The sequence below is a fragment of the Berghia stephanieae genome, chromosome 6, assembly GCF_034508935.2.
Source record: "Berghia stephanieae isolate SIO BIC M18660-M18661 chromosome 6, UCSD_Bste_1.3, whole genome shotgun sequence".
Taxonomy (NCBI): Eukaryota; Metazoa; Mollusca; class Gastropoda; order Nudibranchia; family Aeolidiidae; genus Berghia; species Berghia stephanieae.
In genome coordinates this window covers 47,359,312-47,375,114 of record NC_088365.1, presented here as the reverse complement: position 1 = coordinate 47,375,114, position 15,803 = coordinate 47,359,312, and the positions used below count along the sequence as shown (strand labels likewise).

Below are 15,803 nucleotides of genomic sequence, written 5' to 3'. Positions count from 1 at the left end.
ATAACCTCAATTGTGTTGGAAGAGACCTAAAGCAACAAACAAACAAAAAAAAACATCATGATGTAAGTGTTTGGAGGTAAATTAAAATTTAGCAATTTTATAAATTTTAAAATTCATTTGTTCTTGTCGATCCGCGCTAAATTTTCAGTTGAAATCAAATAAAAATTCTAAAAAATTATTCCAAGAGTTTTCATGATATAGCTATTTATGAAAGAAACATTGTGTTTAAATTTGAAAGAAATTTATATGCTAGTTTTTGGTGCATCTATGTTAGAAATTTTAGGGTTTTACGTCTAATTTTAGCTTATGTTGCCCCTTAAAAAAGTTGTTTTTTTTTAATTCAGTTATTTTTGGTGTTTAGCATCAAATTATACATTACATTATTCGTTCATGAGATATAATTAAAGAATTTTAGAACTATAAAGCATATTTGACCACTAAAGTAATTTTTTGGTGAATAACAGCAGATATTAAATTATTTCGCAATTTTTTTTCTTAGAGGTATGGGTTAGCGAATCGTTTATAATTTTTTTCAGAATTTGATCAATTTATAAAATATTACTATTTTCTTGTTCCATATTGGTTATACTTGATGAATGTTGGCCTTTGTCTGCATAATTAGCTTTATTATCAAATGAAAGACAAATTTTTCATTTTCTCAAAATTTCATTGTGCGTCATTCTCTGATTTTCTAACATTCACATCTGGATTGTTTCCCATCAGATTGTCTTCAAATTTGGTCAGAATTTTTCTTATGATGTGTTTTGCATCATGATGGTTGGGTTTTGGGCTAAACAAAAATTTAGCAGTTTTATGAATTTTTAAATCTATTTTTTTTTTCCTGTCATGTCAGTCACACCAAATTTTCACTAAGAAATCGAAAAAAAATTCTGAAAAATTTATTTTCAAGACTATTGCTAAACCTATCCATCTTGTTGTAAGAAACATTTTGTGTAAATTTGAAAGAGATCTGTTCGTTGTTTTTTTCTGCATCACTGTAAGAATTTTTGGGGTCTAATTTGAGCTTATATTGTCCCCCCTGGTGGTAGGGATTTGGTGGCTAATAGTATTAGCGCTGGTGTTAGGGACTCAGTAATAGCCATGTGGTAGGAACTCGGCGAGTAAAAGTGCTGGTGATAGGGATTCAACGAGTAAAAGCGCTGGTGGTAGGGACTCAGTGAATAAAAGCGCTGGTCGTAGGGACTCGATGAGTAAAAGCTCTATGACTCGCTGAGTAATAGCGCTGGTGGTAGGGACTCGGTGAGTAATAACGCTGGTCGTAGGTGCTCAGTGAGTAAAAGCTCTATGACTCTGTCATAGCGCTGGTGGTAGGGACTCAGTGAGTAATAGCGCTGGTCGTAGGGACTCAGTGAGTAAAAGCTCTATGACTCAGTGAGTAAAAGCGCTGGTGGTAGGGACTCGGTGAGTTATAGCGCTGGTGGTAAGGACTCGGAGAGTAAAAGCGCTGGGTAGGGACTCGGTGAGTTATAGCGCTGGTGGTAGGGACTCGGTGAGTAAAAGCTCTATAACTCAGTAATAGCACTGGTGGTAGGGACAGTGTCAGTGAGTAAAAGCGCTGGTGGTAGGGACTCGGTGAGTTATAGCACTGGTGGTAGGGACTCAGTGAGTAAAAGCTCTATAACTCGGTAATAGCACTGGTGGTAGGGACAGTGACAGTGAGTAAAAGCGCTGGTGGTAGGGACTCAGTGAGTAAAAGCTCTATGACTCAGTGAGTAAAAGCGCTGGTGGAAGGGACTCGAAGGGTAAAAGCGCTGGGTAGGGACTCGGTGAGTTATAGCGCTGGTGGTAGGGACTCGGTGAGTAAAAGCTCTATAACTCAGTAATAGCACTGGTGGTAGGGACAGTGTCAGTGAGTAAAAGCGCTGGTGGTAGGGACTCGGTGAGTTATAGCACTGGTGGTAGGGACTCAGTGAGTAAAAGCTCTATAACTCGGTAATAGCACTGGTGGTAGGGACAGTGACAGTGAGTAAAAGCGCTGGTGGTAGGGACTCGGAAGAGTAAAAGCACTGGTGGTAGGGACTCAGTGAGTAAAAGCTCTATGACTCAGTGAGTAAAAGCGCTGGTGGAAGGGACTCGAAGGGTAAAAGCGCTGGGTAGGGACTCGGTGAGTTATAGCGCTGGTGGTAGGGACTCGGTGAGTAAAAGCTCTATAACTTAGTAATAGCACTGGTGGTAGGGATAGTGTCAGTGAGTAAAAGCGCTGGTGGTAGGGACTCGGTGAGTTATAGCACTGGTGGTAGGGACTCAGTGAGTAAAAGCTCTATAACTCGGTAATAGCACTGGTGGTAGGGACAGTGACAGTGAGTAAAAGCGCTGGTGGTAGGGACTCGGAAGAGTAAAAGCACTGGTGGTAGGGACTCAGTGAGTAAAAGCTCTATGACTCAGTGAGTAAAAGCGCTGGTGGAAGGGACTCGGTGAGTTATAGCACTGGTGGTAGGGACTCGGTGAGTAAAAGCTCTATGACTCAGTGAGTAAAAGCGCTGGTGGTAGGGACTCGGTGAGTAAAAGCTCTATGACTCAATGAGTAAAAGCGCTGCTGGTAGGGACTGTTTGTTTGTTTGTTTTTTAGGGTTTTACGGTGCTTGCAACACATCAAGGTCATATCAGCGCCAGTAAAAAGGAAGAAATGGGATAGTAAAAAGTTATAGAATTCAATTAAAGCACCCAAGAAAAGGTAAGACAAAGGGGAATTTGTTCAAATGGGAAACAGATGTAGATACCAAGAGCACACCATCAAAGTACTTAGTTTAAGATCATCTAAAAGTCTCATCCAGACACAAGCACAGGTCCCGACTAAGAGGAATACACTCAAATGTTAACAAATCAAATATAATATGTAAATAAAACATAATACAGTACATAACAGAGAGATGATTTCCAATGAAAAAAATATCATCTCCCAAAACTAACTATACATTCGACTGCTTCCCTCTCAGCCAGGACCAGGACAAAACCAAGTAATCTCATTCCAAGACAAAGACAGAAAGCATGTTGGAAAACAGATATAAGGGGAAAGAAGACACAGTATGAACCCCCCTGCCCACTATGGGAGGTCAGGAACCCCGCCCAGGTGGTAGGGACTGGGTGAGTAATAGCGCTGGTGGTAGGGACTCAGTGAGTAAAAGCGCTGGTAGGAATTCAGTGGTGTCACTGATTTTATGACATTAGAATATAGATTACAACTACAATCGGACTAATGATTTTACAAAAGGTCCCCACAAAAGTATATCTTTAAATTATTAAACAAGTCTGTTGATTAAATTAAATTATAATTTTATTTTAAAAGATCAAGAAAATGTCAAAATAAAAATGAAAGTTTTGACAACCAAAATGTACCTATTCCGTAACATATAAAGACACACAAACAAATCTTGTCTTCTTGCTCCTCTGTAATCTTGACACAGCATTGCTCTGATGTGTATCATGAACACTACTTCACTCTATACCGATCACGACCCAACAAGTATTGAGAACAACCAAGCTTCTCAAATTTGTTTTACATACAGGACTTTGCACTATCCTTTTGAATCTGGATAGAGACTTGACCGACTCAATTGTTAACGGGCACCTTTTTACTATCACACTCTTTTATTGGGATGTGATATTACGACTTATAATGTCCCTTTTTATTTCGTCACTGACCGACCACCTTTGAAATTTTGATATTCTACAACACAGTGTTTGGTCTCCTGTGTTATATTTGTTTTATTCTGTACCGACCTGTATAACACAGTTTCGGCCTTCTCTGTGTTATATTTTTATTGGGACATATAGGAACAGATTTGCCTTCTCTGTACTATAAATTGGTCACCCGTTCACGGACTGACACAGTACAGTAGCCTGCACTATGCCTTGCTATCTTCCGGCCCCAAACGTACTTCACACAATCAACCCTGCATTATGTGAAGGATAGCTAGTGACGTTTGGCGACTGAGAGACGTTGTCATTACAAGATAGCATAGCAACAGGTTTGAAAAATACCAACTTGTGGTTGCCTAAAGCTAATATCCCATTGAGACTTAAGCTCGTTCTACAGTAACGTGACAGCCCCCACCCATGTTAAAAATTTACTTTTTTGGTGGTTTATTACATGAAAATAAATTTTACGAATGGACAATGAGTAAAGGTATTAAGGGAATTCTGTATGAAATTTCCTGTGTAGAGTCACATTTGAAAAATTTCGCAGTCTAACTGTCTCTGTTGTGTCAAGGGCATCTTTATGGTCGCATGTCTCTGTTATCTGGAGTCCCTGTCTGGTCAGTCTGTGCGTCCATAACGTCTGTGGTCTCTCTGTCTGCTCAGTTTGTGTGTCCATAACGTCTGCGGTCTCTGTCTGGTCAGTCTGTGTGTCCATAACTTCTGTGGTCTCTGTCTGGGCAGAGTGTGTATTTATAATGTCTGTGGTCTCTGGTCAGTACGTGCATTTACAATGTCTGGTGTCTCTGAAAAGTCAGAAAGAGGGTTAGAATGGGGATTTGTCTGTATTAAGTCAGTCATGTCGACAATGTCAAAGTCTTTATCTTCAGAGACAAGAGTCAAAAATTGTTCCAACTGGGAGATTCTTTGCAGAAACTGATGTTCTACCATAACTTGAAACAAGCTATTGATCCTGTTTGTCACTGAAGATACAATTCGATACAGTCCTTCCTGTGTATTTGTCACACGTCATACTGGTACAATGTCAGTTTCAGGTTGGTCATGGATTTCCAGTCTTTCGCCCGCCATGACCCTCATCATCTATGCACATAATATTCACAAGTGGATACAAATATCGATTTACTTAGTATGTTACATCCATAACAAACACATCACAAAAAACACTCAAATCACGCCTCATTCTTCCCGTTACTTAAAACAAATACTCAAAACCACCATCCTCATTCAAAAATAAACAAAGACAAAAAAAAAAAAGACCCAAAAAAATACCACCACCTAGATCTGCTTATATTGTCTTACAGGACTTAATAGCGCTTACAACATTATAAAAAGGATGATGATATGGTGACTGATTCAATAGGGAACAGTAGATTTCACGAGCACCTCAAAGATGTACCAATTTTGACATTACCTCAAAGTCTCACCGAGACACAAGCAAAGGATCCTGCTAAAACATTTACATAATGCAATAATATTCAAAACCTATAACTATAACAGTACATAACAGAGAGATGATTTACAGTATAAAAAATCATCTCAAGAAGAAAGGTACTGTATTTGACTGTCTGCATCCCAACTAAAGACCCCCGCAAGAACCAGGAAAAAAATGAGCAATCTTAATCCATAACAAAGACAGGGAGCAACATGGAACTATATATTACACTCAATAGTGGGAGGGGGGAGGGACAATTAAGTACTGAAAATACAAAGTAACAAGAAAAGAAAAAATAATACATATTTATAAAAAAAATTGAGTCTAATTGCGACTAAAATAGAATTTGCGATTAATTGCTGTCAAGTGTAAATTTTTCGGCAGCGAAAAACTGTAGGGACAAAATGTCGATGGAAAATAAGTATAAAATGAATGAGTCTTACCAATTTATCGCATGGGTGATTAGCCCCTGTAACCCTCAGAAGCCAGTATTAATTTCAGAGTCCTGCATGGTAAGAAAAACTTTTTATTACAAAATAATAAAATTATCCACAACATAGTATGATAAAATATTAATAGCGTTGTCACTTGCATAACTCAATTGTGAAGGATTTCAACATGCAGATTATAGAGCAATTGAAAATAAATCTTAATAAGACATTCAATAATAATACTAATCCAGCGCAATCAGATTTTTTGAACAAATCAAGTCTTTCACTTTTTAAAACTGTTCTGGTAATAGTTGAACTATTGTCTTGCTGCATTACATCGTGCAGCCCGCCCACTGAAGACTGTAAATGAGCTGCAGATAGGCACACATTGCCTCTTCCTCTGGATGTTTTAAAATTCAGAATCAGTTTGATTGCTTTATTAAAATTGTCTTGGCAATCAAGATAGAAAAGCTGATGGTGATAATTTACTTCCGAGTTATACTGAAATATTATAACCTTGTGCATATAATATTTTCATGTTTTTTTAAATATGTAAAAGTAAAAAAACACCTCCTGCCCCCGTCCAAAAACAACCTCCTACCTCTGGTTAGGGCGAACTCCTTTGCTTGAAGTCAATTGCTTTTTGCCCTGCTTGCATTCATAGACACAAAAGTCATAAATTAGCCAACTTTCCTCAGGGTGATATGATGGAAGCTGAAAAACACGGAATAATATAAAAGATCATAACATAAATACCTAAATATTAAGTTTAAAAATTGCAATATTTTCTCCAACTGAGACAAAGGTGTTACAGTTCAGTACGTTAGAAGAATAAGAAAGTAAGTCGAGAGTTTTCTCGAAGAACTTAAATTTGTGACGTGGTACTCAAATCAGGGACTAGGTCAAAAGCTGAATGGAATGGCACAAATGGAAAGCCAAAGGCATGTTGTTTTCAATATTTAAAGTCAATAAAAATTCAAATTCTGTGCATTCTAATATTAGGCAAACAACTACAGACCACACTAAATTGAATTGTATTAAGTAAAAGGATCTTGTCACATTCAATCAAGCTGTCGAAAAATTACTTCATTATAAATTGAAGTTCAGATCGCATGTTTGAAGCCGTATTAGGAAAATTCATGTATCTGTGTATAAGCCAAGTTTCATCAAAATCACAGTGGCAACGAGTGTCTAATATTTGCCACCAGATACACTCGTAAAATTTGAGTGTAGGCCTATTTAGCAAAATCATATATTAGGAATGGTTTATACTACATCATAAAGTAGCGCATGCCCGTCATCATCCTGCATCTTTTTTATATATATATAAATATATAAATATTAAAAAAAGAATTGAGCTTTCATAAGCCGCAATATCCACCAAACATGCTCAAAGCACTTTACTAAGGATCCATGACTAGCAGCAACACGTAACAAGTAGAACGTTAGGCGATGTTTTTCTTCTGACAGACAACGCTCTTAGCGGATAGGAAATCATACACATGAGTACAGTGAGAGAATGTGAGTCCTTGACGAGGCTCGACCCCAGGACCTTCCAATCCGGAAGTGAGTGCCACACAGCCGCATATATCTTGGCTGTTCTTGAGAATTTGCCAAAGACCTACAAACTAATTAGTAAAAAGAGGGGAGATGGGCAGAAATAGACAGACAGATACACACTCAGAGAGAGAGAGAGAGAGAGAGAGAGAGAGAGAGAGAGAGAGAGAATAATATCAGTTGCCTGTGGTGTCAGTCCGTTTAGGAGTGAGGTGGCGGAAGAAGTAGTCTAGCACTAGTACTTGGGTAGTAGTAGTAAGTAGTAAATAGGGGAGGTCTTCTGCACGTTCCTTGAGCTAAGGAAAGTATTCCTTCAACTAACCTTAAAATAAAAAATAAAACCTTGTACATTTCCAACACTTGGACCTGCACTATGACCTATAACTAAAACTAACAGACAAAAAAAAACCCCGCTAAGACTCCTCTCCAGTACCTTTCAATATTTCAAATTGAATTATAATGGCTGCGGAAAACTAAAACAATGGTCATATAAGGAAATTTACAAATCAATCAAGTTGTTCTACAGGTTTTAAAATGAAAATATGAAGTAACAAGATATCACTCTAATATAGTGACACCTAACTAACACTAGACATCACACCAGCAGCAATGCTGAGCGGAGTAATTTTACTTTTTTCACTAGCAACCAAGTTGCCACATTGGATTTTCTTTCTTTACTTTTTTTTTAGTGTTCTGCTAATGTGCAATCTACATTTAAAATAAAAAGTGGCATCTTTCATTTCTCCTAATTCTTAACAGACACGATTATGTCCACTTCACATCTCAACAACAGGGACAATTTTTTTCACTTCTTGAGGCAGTTTTTTCTTCTTTTAAATTTCATTTTTTTTAAAGCTTCTTTATTGATTTGTTTATAAGTTCTATTGTTCTTCTTTTTATTATAATTTCATTGTCAATATCATTTTCATCAGCATACTTTTACCATGTTATTCTTACGCTCTTACAATTACAGTACAGCAGAGCGATACCTAACGCAGACCTTTAAAGTGCTACTAAATTTGAAAAATTAAAATAAAACGTTTGACAAAAGATCCACAGTTCAAAAGCTAAAACAACTATAAAGTGAAACTACCTCGAGGCTCGAGGAACATCGGGGGTAAGGTCTCCCGCCCATACTGGGCACTGTGGGACTGGAAGTCTAGAGAGCTGCGCCGGTGGAACCCGTAATTTAGTTTCTTAAACGGTTCCGATCATTCAGGAGAGGCGTAGTACCTATCTAGTTGTAGTTATTAATAGAAGAAGAAGAAGAAGAAGAAGAAGGAGCATGTTCAGGTTCAAGTTCAACCCTCTTAGTAGGCACTTGCAAGAATTTTTCAAAATAGTGGCTATGGGCATGGGTATTAATTTAGCGTAGAAAAATAAAGGGGAGTGAAACATTAATTAGAGTGAAAAATTATCGCTCTGTCTCAACTGGTTAAAAGTTATGACCGTTTATGTGGTGGAAAATCTCTATACATAGCTTAATAGGAAAAAATGTGACCAAAGCACAGCATCCCAATGGTAATCACGTATAATTCAGAAACAGCTTCAGATACAACTTTGAAATTTTTACATGTGGTAAATCAACATCTCTGTAATACATTGCAAACAGAAAATGAATTATTTATTGAGAAAGAAAAGTATAGTTTAGAGCTGAGACAGCTGAAATCAAGGAAAAATAGATCACGACATAGAGTATCATACAAATGAATGACCTATTGGAATTTTGGAAAAGTCAATAATAAAATATTTATTCACATGAAGATAGACCAAATACACCACTGAATCGGCGTCATTTAGTTGTTCACTTTGAACTTTTCAAAATGAAAATAGACCTCATAAAAGCAAAGATATGAACTGACAAATGTTTGAGGTGGTGTACTCTTCTTAGTCGATAGAGTTAGAGTGAGAATGACGAGAAATGAGTTGCCACTTAATTAAGGAAAAGAATTGTCGTATCTAGTTTACTTACCTTCTTTGTTGACTTTTTAATAAAAAGTACATTATTCTCATTTTCGAATGTTTTCAAATTGGAGAAAAGATGAGAATGTCTCGTTTACCGAGAGGGCCATTTTTTTTTTTGCTTCACATTTCTCAAAGAAAGACCGCGAAAAGTGGAGGCTGGTCGGCTGGTCCTTGAAAGCTCACAAATGCAACTTTAAACGCATAAGAGTGCTGGGAGTAGGTAGCTACAAAGAGGTAAAGGAGCGGTGGTTTGCAACTTTAAACACATAAGAGTTCTAGGAGTACAAATAGTGAAAAGCGGTAGTTTTCGCTATTTGTAGTGGTAGTACAAATAACCACTTCGTTAAATTAAATTCACTACAACGAAATAGGCACATACATGCCAATGCTAAAGTTTATAACAGCAACACTTCGCATGTTGAACGGGACATAACGTCTGTTAGGCGATATTACAATTTCTTCGGACAGAGACAACGCAGTTAACGGCCAAGTACACATTTTACAACTGAGTACGGTGAGAGAAAGTGAGCAAAGTGCCTTTTCCAAGGGCTCAACTATGCGCCGAGCGAGGCTCGAGCCCAGGACCTTCCGGTCCAAAAGCGAGTGTCCTACCACTACGACATAGCCGTACGTAATTTTTAAAAATATAATAAAAATAACAACACTAATATAATTATCTCACATTGTCATCATCATAGGCATTTCAAAACTACTAATAATACTACCACTACAGATATCTTATCATTATAAAATATTACTCTCTCTCTCTCTCTCTCCTCTCTCTCTCTCTCTCTCTCTCTCTCTCTCTCTCTCTCTCTCTCTCTCTCTCTCTCTCTCCATGAACATAACATACAAAACCCAATTTTCCGATATAAAAAACAGCCCCCCCCCCCCCCCCACAAAAAAAAAAAAAAGTTTTGAAAAAGTATGGACGATGCATGCTGTGTCAGCCATAATAAAGATAATAACAATAACTGAATGAAAAGTATTTTTTAAAGGACCCTGAGCCTGGAATGTCGTGAGTACTCGAAACCTCTTGATCTTGATAAAATTAGCAACCTTTTGACTGGGGATCGAACATTGAAACACCTGGTTTTAATCGCCTGACATGGAAGGCTGATTTAAATTATTTGGGGGGGGGGGGGGGGAATTAGTATTTTAATTTTTTTAAAACCTTGTTATTGTTATTTTTTACAAAATAAAGTAATAAAGTTAAGTAATTCGCGGTAGCGACAAATGTGTCGTCAGCTGATGCACAATCAACAAACACACAACCCCAAAGCATGTTTAGTTATAAAAAAAAGAAATGAATTAAAATGTGCATTTCGTATGCTTACCTTGTAAACTGAGTATTCTGTGACTTGAATAGAGTGAAGAATTACCAAAGTCCGTCAAAATCAACTTGTAATAATAGTAATAATGTGATGAGATGAAGTGTTCACTTTTTGACTTCCAGATAATTCATATGGCTGTCATTTAGTGTTGGGTTATTTGATCGCTTTTACCCGAGCGCCAAGCCACGAGTCAGCGTCCGATCTCAATGCCGGAAGAGCGAGTTAGTACTGAGTTTGCGCGTCGGGGCTCTAACGGGGCCCATTAGAGATAGACGACGATTGGGATTGTTTGGAAGCTTTAACCCTTTGCCCACTAGTCATTATGATATCGGAAATGCTATCGCCGTCTACATCTACGCCAGAATAGAAATAGAGGGTGGAGCCTACCATGATATAACATTTTATGGAGCCCTAATTTCATCATATCAGTTCTGTCCACTGACAGGTGGGTGGGTATCGCTTTCAAGAACTTAATATGAAATCCTGAGTTTTTGACCAATCAACGATTGCTCTTTTGATAGCTCGCTTGTCAACATGAGTCAGCTCAGCCCTTGATTAGTACAGGCATCACAGGCGGTATATGTTGTGTAACTTCAAAGACCACGGTTGACCGAAAGCGATGAATGGAAGCCCTACTATGGCGTGGAGAACGAGGTCTTGTATGTATAGTTACGTCACTATCTCACGCTCGTGAATTCTTAGTAAGGCTGGACTTACAATCAAAACACGAAATCTGTGTTTTAAACTCTTGAATCAATCGAGTTATATCAGTGCGTTCGTCTCATTGAGAAATGAAAAACGATATATAAATCAAGAACATCGACTGGAAAATAAGGAAATTATCATAAAATTATAAAATTTGAGAAAACTGTTTTCAAAATCAAATCTATTACAAAAAAGGTTATTTCTAGACCGATTTTTATGAGACAAAGACAATTTTTCTCCACTTTTCAAGCTGATTCCAACAATGAGGTTTTCAAATAATAATAATAATAATAATAATAATAATAATAATAATAATAATAATAATAATAATAATAATAATAATAATAATAATAATAATAATAATAATAATAATAAAGATCGGATTTTTAGAATATTTCTCTAAGAGTTTTGTGAGGTAGGGAGGGGCAGTATTTTACAGACAACGATTAACTATGACACATGCTTTGAATTTGACCCTTTTTAAACATTGTTGTAATAAAGAATATTTTGCATTAGTTTGAGAGTATTTCCATTACAGCAATGAGACCGTGATAATTTGGGTTATCAGACCTGCAAATATTGATACCCTTTGTATATGTAGAAAAAAAATTATTTTAAAAAAACAAAAACAAAACAAAACAAGAAATATATGAATTAAAAAAAAAATCAAACCCGACCCCACAATACTCATAATAGAAGACCAGACAATAAGCCTCAGCAACCGATATCGTTGATAAGGGAAGTAAGGCAGATAAAAACGTTCTGAGGACAGTTTATGTATTAGTTACCTCCCATGAGCATTGTATCTCGGCATACAAGGATATGTATGATTTTTGGCTTATCCCGAGAGAGAGAGAGTTTGAGTTTGAGTCCAACAAACACTGTATGTTCTGTTATCCACAGGAAGGGCGATGTACTACCTTTTTTTCTCTGGTTGGGGTTCCTTACCACTAGTGGGCAGGGAGACACTTACTTAAAATGAGATTTATATTGCGCAATATCCACTAAATGTGCTCAAAGCGCTTTACAAGGGGTCCCTGGTCAACAGCAACATTTAACATGTAGGACGGGACATGCCGCCTGTTAGGCGATATTACAATATTTTGGAAAGAGACAACGCTGTCAACGGCCAGGTACTCATGTTACACCTGAGTACGGTGAGTAAAGAGCCTTTTCCAATGACTCATCTATGCGCCGATCTTTCGATCCGAATGTGAGTGTTATACCACAAGACCACAGTGTTGGTTTAAGAGTAATTCCATTTCAATAATTAGCCATGTCAATTTGGGTTATCAGACCTGCTAATAAGAACACGTCGCATTGGACTCTTAATATGCAGCCTGTGTAACAATTGAAGCAGAAATATTCGGGCATTGTGTATTCAATCCCTGTTTTCTGAATACGACCCAACAGCACCATTTTGGGACAATCTGTAACAACTTGAGCTTATTTTCTGAAACATCAAGTAACAGAGGATAACAATGAATTTAGCTTTGAAAATTAGAGTGAAACACCAAGTTTCTTGATCATACTCCCAGTGAGGAGCTGTCGAAAAGATCCGTTTCATATTTTAGCTGATAGATAGATCAACGACTGGACCATGATATTAGTTTGTAAGCGCATCTCTATTTAGATGTATTATGCTTAGGTTTCTTACTTTATCAACGAGTTCCAGGTGACCATCTTCACATGGCACTCCACACAAAGTGACAATCTCAACTCTTAATCGACAAAAAATATATAAACAAAGCGAGACTATCGCATAAGGGAGAAAAATCGCTCTGATGCATCTAAATTACAAAAAATAATATTGGTTATCTCCCTTACTACGCTTCTCTTGCTTACTTTTAAATGATGTTATTGTTGTCGTCGCTTCGTCGTCGTAATTATTATTATTATTATTATTATTATTATTATTATTATTATTATTATTATTATTATTATTATTATTATTATATCATCATCATCATCATATTATTATTATTATTATTATTATTATTATTATTATTATTATTATTATTATATTATTATTATTATTATTATTATTATTATTATTATTATTATATTATTATTACTATTATTATGATTATTAATTATTATATTATTATTAAATATTATTATTATTATTATTATTATTATTATTATTATTATTTTCTACTACTACTACTACTACTACTACTACTACTACTACTACTACTACTACTACTACTAACTACTACTACTATATTATTATTATTATTATTATATATTATTATTATCATATCATTATCATTATCATTATTATTATTATATTATTATTATTTATTATTATTATTATTATTATTATTATTATTATTATTGATGATAATTGAAAAGAAAGTTCGAAATAATCATTAGAATGAAGGCTAAAAACTCATTAAAAAACATCATTTACTACAATAGACAATTCAATGAACTGTTATAGGTTTGTTTTCGGTATTTAATGACATAGAATGGCGATCAACAAACATTATGTTAAAGTCAAGAAGAGCCCATCACAGTACACAAATTAAGAGCCTCTCTCTCTCTCTCACTCTCTCTCTCACTCTCTCTCTCTCACTCACTCTCTCTTTCACTCTCTCTCACTCTCTCTCACTCTCTCTCTCACTCTCTCTCACTCTCTCTCTCACTCTCTCTCTCACTCTCTCTCTCACTCTCTCTCTCACTCTCTCTCACTCTCTCCTCACTCTCTCTCTCCCCACTCTCTCTCACTCTCTCTCTCACTCTCTCCTCTCACTCTCTCTCTCACTCTCTCTCTATCACTCTCTCATTCTCTTTCTCATTTACTCTCTCTCTCACTCTCTCCTCTCTTTCACTCTCTCTCTCTCTCTCACTCACTCTCTCTTTCACTCTCTCTCTCTCTCTCACCCACTCTCTCAAACACACACGCACGCTCTCTCTCTCTCTCTCTCTCATTCTCTCTGTCTCACTCTCTCAATCACACACACAGACACACACACACTCACTCTCTCAGTCTCTCAAACTCAGACACACACACACACGCACACACACACTCTCTCTCTCTCAATCTCTCAAGCACACACATATACACACACGCACTCTCTCTCTCTCTCTCCCACTCTCACTCTCTCAAACACACACACACTCTCTCTTACACACACTCTCTCTCACACACACTCTTTCAAACACACACACACACACACTCTCTCTCTCTCTCTCTCTCTCTCTCTCTCTCTCTCTCTCTCTTACATGCCAAATATTTCTCTTCCGTCTAGGTTTTCTAAGTACATACCAGTACACGTCGTCTAAATATTAAATTTATGTTTTTATTGTTTTTTTTTTGTTGACGGCTGAAGAGGGGTTTTGTGTCCGAAACGATTTGTGTTCGGTATTTTTATTCTTTTTCTTTTTTTTTTTTGAAGCTGTTTTTGTTTTTAAAATTTTTAATTACAGCCCACAGCTTCTAGCAGCCTAGTATCACTCTGACGATGGTGCTTTTGTGACCGTGCTTGGAACATCTAGATAAAATTATATGCGCTTGGCTAAGAAGCTCACAACATTGCCTTCCGGAAGTATAACGGACCAACACACAAAACTAATTGTAACCATGAACTTTTATAGTCTGGTTAATATGGTTTAGTGAGAATTACTCATAAACAGGGATGGCAAAAAGCAATAACAAAGACCTGAGTGATGTCATCTTCGTTCTATCTATAGAAACACTGCAACCATCATCACTTTTATGATGAGATTAAGAACATTCCTGCCTACTTGAAAGTCTATAAAATACAAATTGTAGTCGCCGTAGTTAGCTTTACAGATCAACAATTTGCCCTCACATTGATTAGATACCACTCCAAAATCCTACTTGCTTGCTATCCTTTGGATAGGATGCCAGTCCATCGCAAAATACTTTCCGCCAAATCTAACAGAATCAACTACCAATTCACTGCTGTTTGGACAGGGGGGTCAGAAAAAAAAATCTCGACTGCACACGGGAACGTTCACGTGTGAAGCGAGTGCTCTACCAAATGACCTATCGGGACCCCCCCCCCCCCTCCCCCCACTAATCCATCATACATTTGAAATAATCACGTAGTTGAAAATTCGGCCAAAATAATTTTTTCTTCAAAAATCGATCAATTAAAATAACCCTCATCTTCTCCTACCCCCCCCCCCCCAACAACAACAAAACAAAATACAAAAAAAAAAAAACAAAAATAAAGCAAAACAAAACAAAACAAAACAACATCAATATCACCCCCTCCCCCCCCCCCCCCCCAAACAAAAAGAAACCCCAAAACAGCACACAAGCTAAAGTCAAAAGAAAAACAAAGCCCTCTCAAACATGGAACTTCCAAGAAAATATTAGATACGTGTTTTTTTTTTTCAAAGAACGACAATAAAGCTCAACGAGGAAATATTTTGAAATGCAACACACGCGAGTACTGCACTTGACGTTTGTGCTCACGCACATGGTCATTAAAACAACAACTGCCTTTTAAACGATTTGCAACTATCAATCAAATGATTTCTCGCAGTCTCTACCATGACCCGCCTCTCTCCACCCCCCCCCCCCCCCCCCCACCCCTAGGCTTCTCATCTATGTCTGATAAAATTGCCGTACTCTGAAAAAAAAAAAAAAAAACCAACCAAAAATAGGTATTTAAAAGTTTAGCCAGAAATCCAGTCCTTCTTCTTCAAATATCCATCGATTAAAAT

General features: G+C 37.0%; 1 long non-coding RNA gene across 2 annotated transcripts; it reads right to left on the bottom strand.

The window, feature by feature from the left end:
• Positions 1–3,277: 3,277 nt before the first annotated feature.
• LOC144975149 (uncharacterized) lies at positions 3,278–9,330 on the bottom strand. 2 transcript variants are annotated; one of them, XR_013645868.1, is made up of 3 exons: positions 9,071–9,330; positions 6,143–6,255; positions 3,278–5,615 (listed from the first exon to the last, which is right to left on the bottom strand). It is a non-coding gene; the product is annotated as an uncharacterized LOC144975149 (long non-coding RNA). The 2 variants fall into 2 exon arrangements; XR_013645867.1 differs by lacking the exon at positions 9,071–9,330 and adding an exon at positions 8,192–8,504.
• Between the last annotated feature and the right edge of the window lie 6,473 nt (positions 9,331–15,803).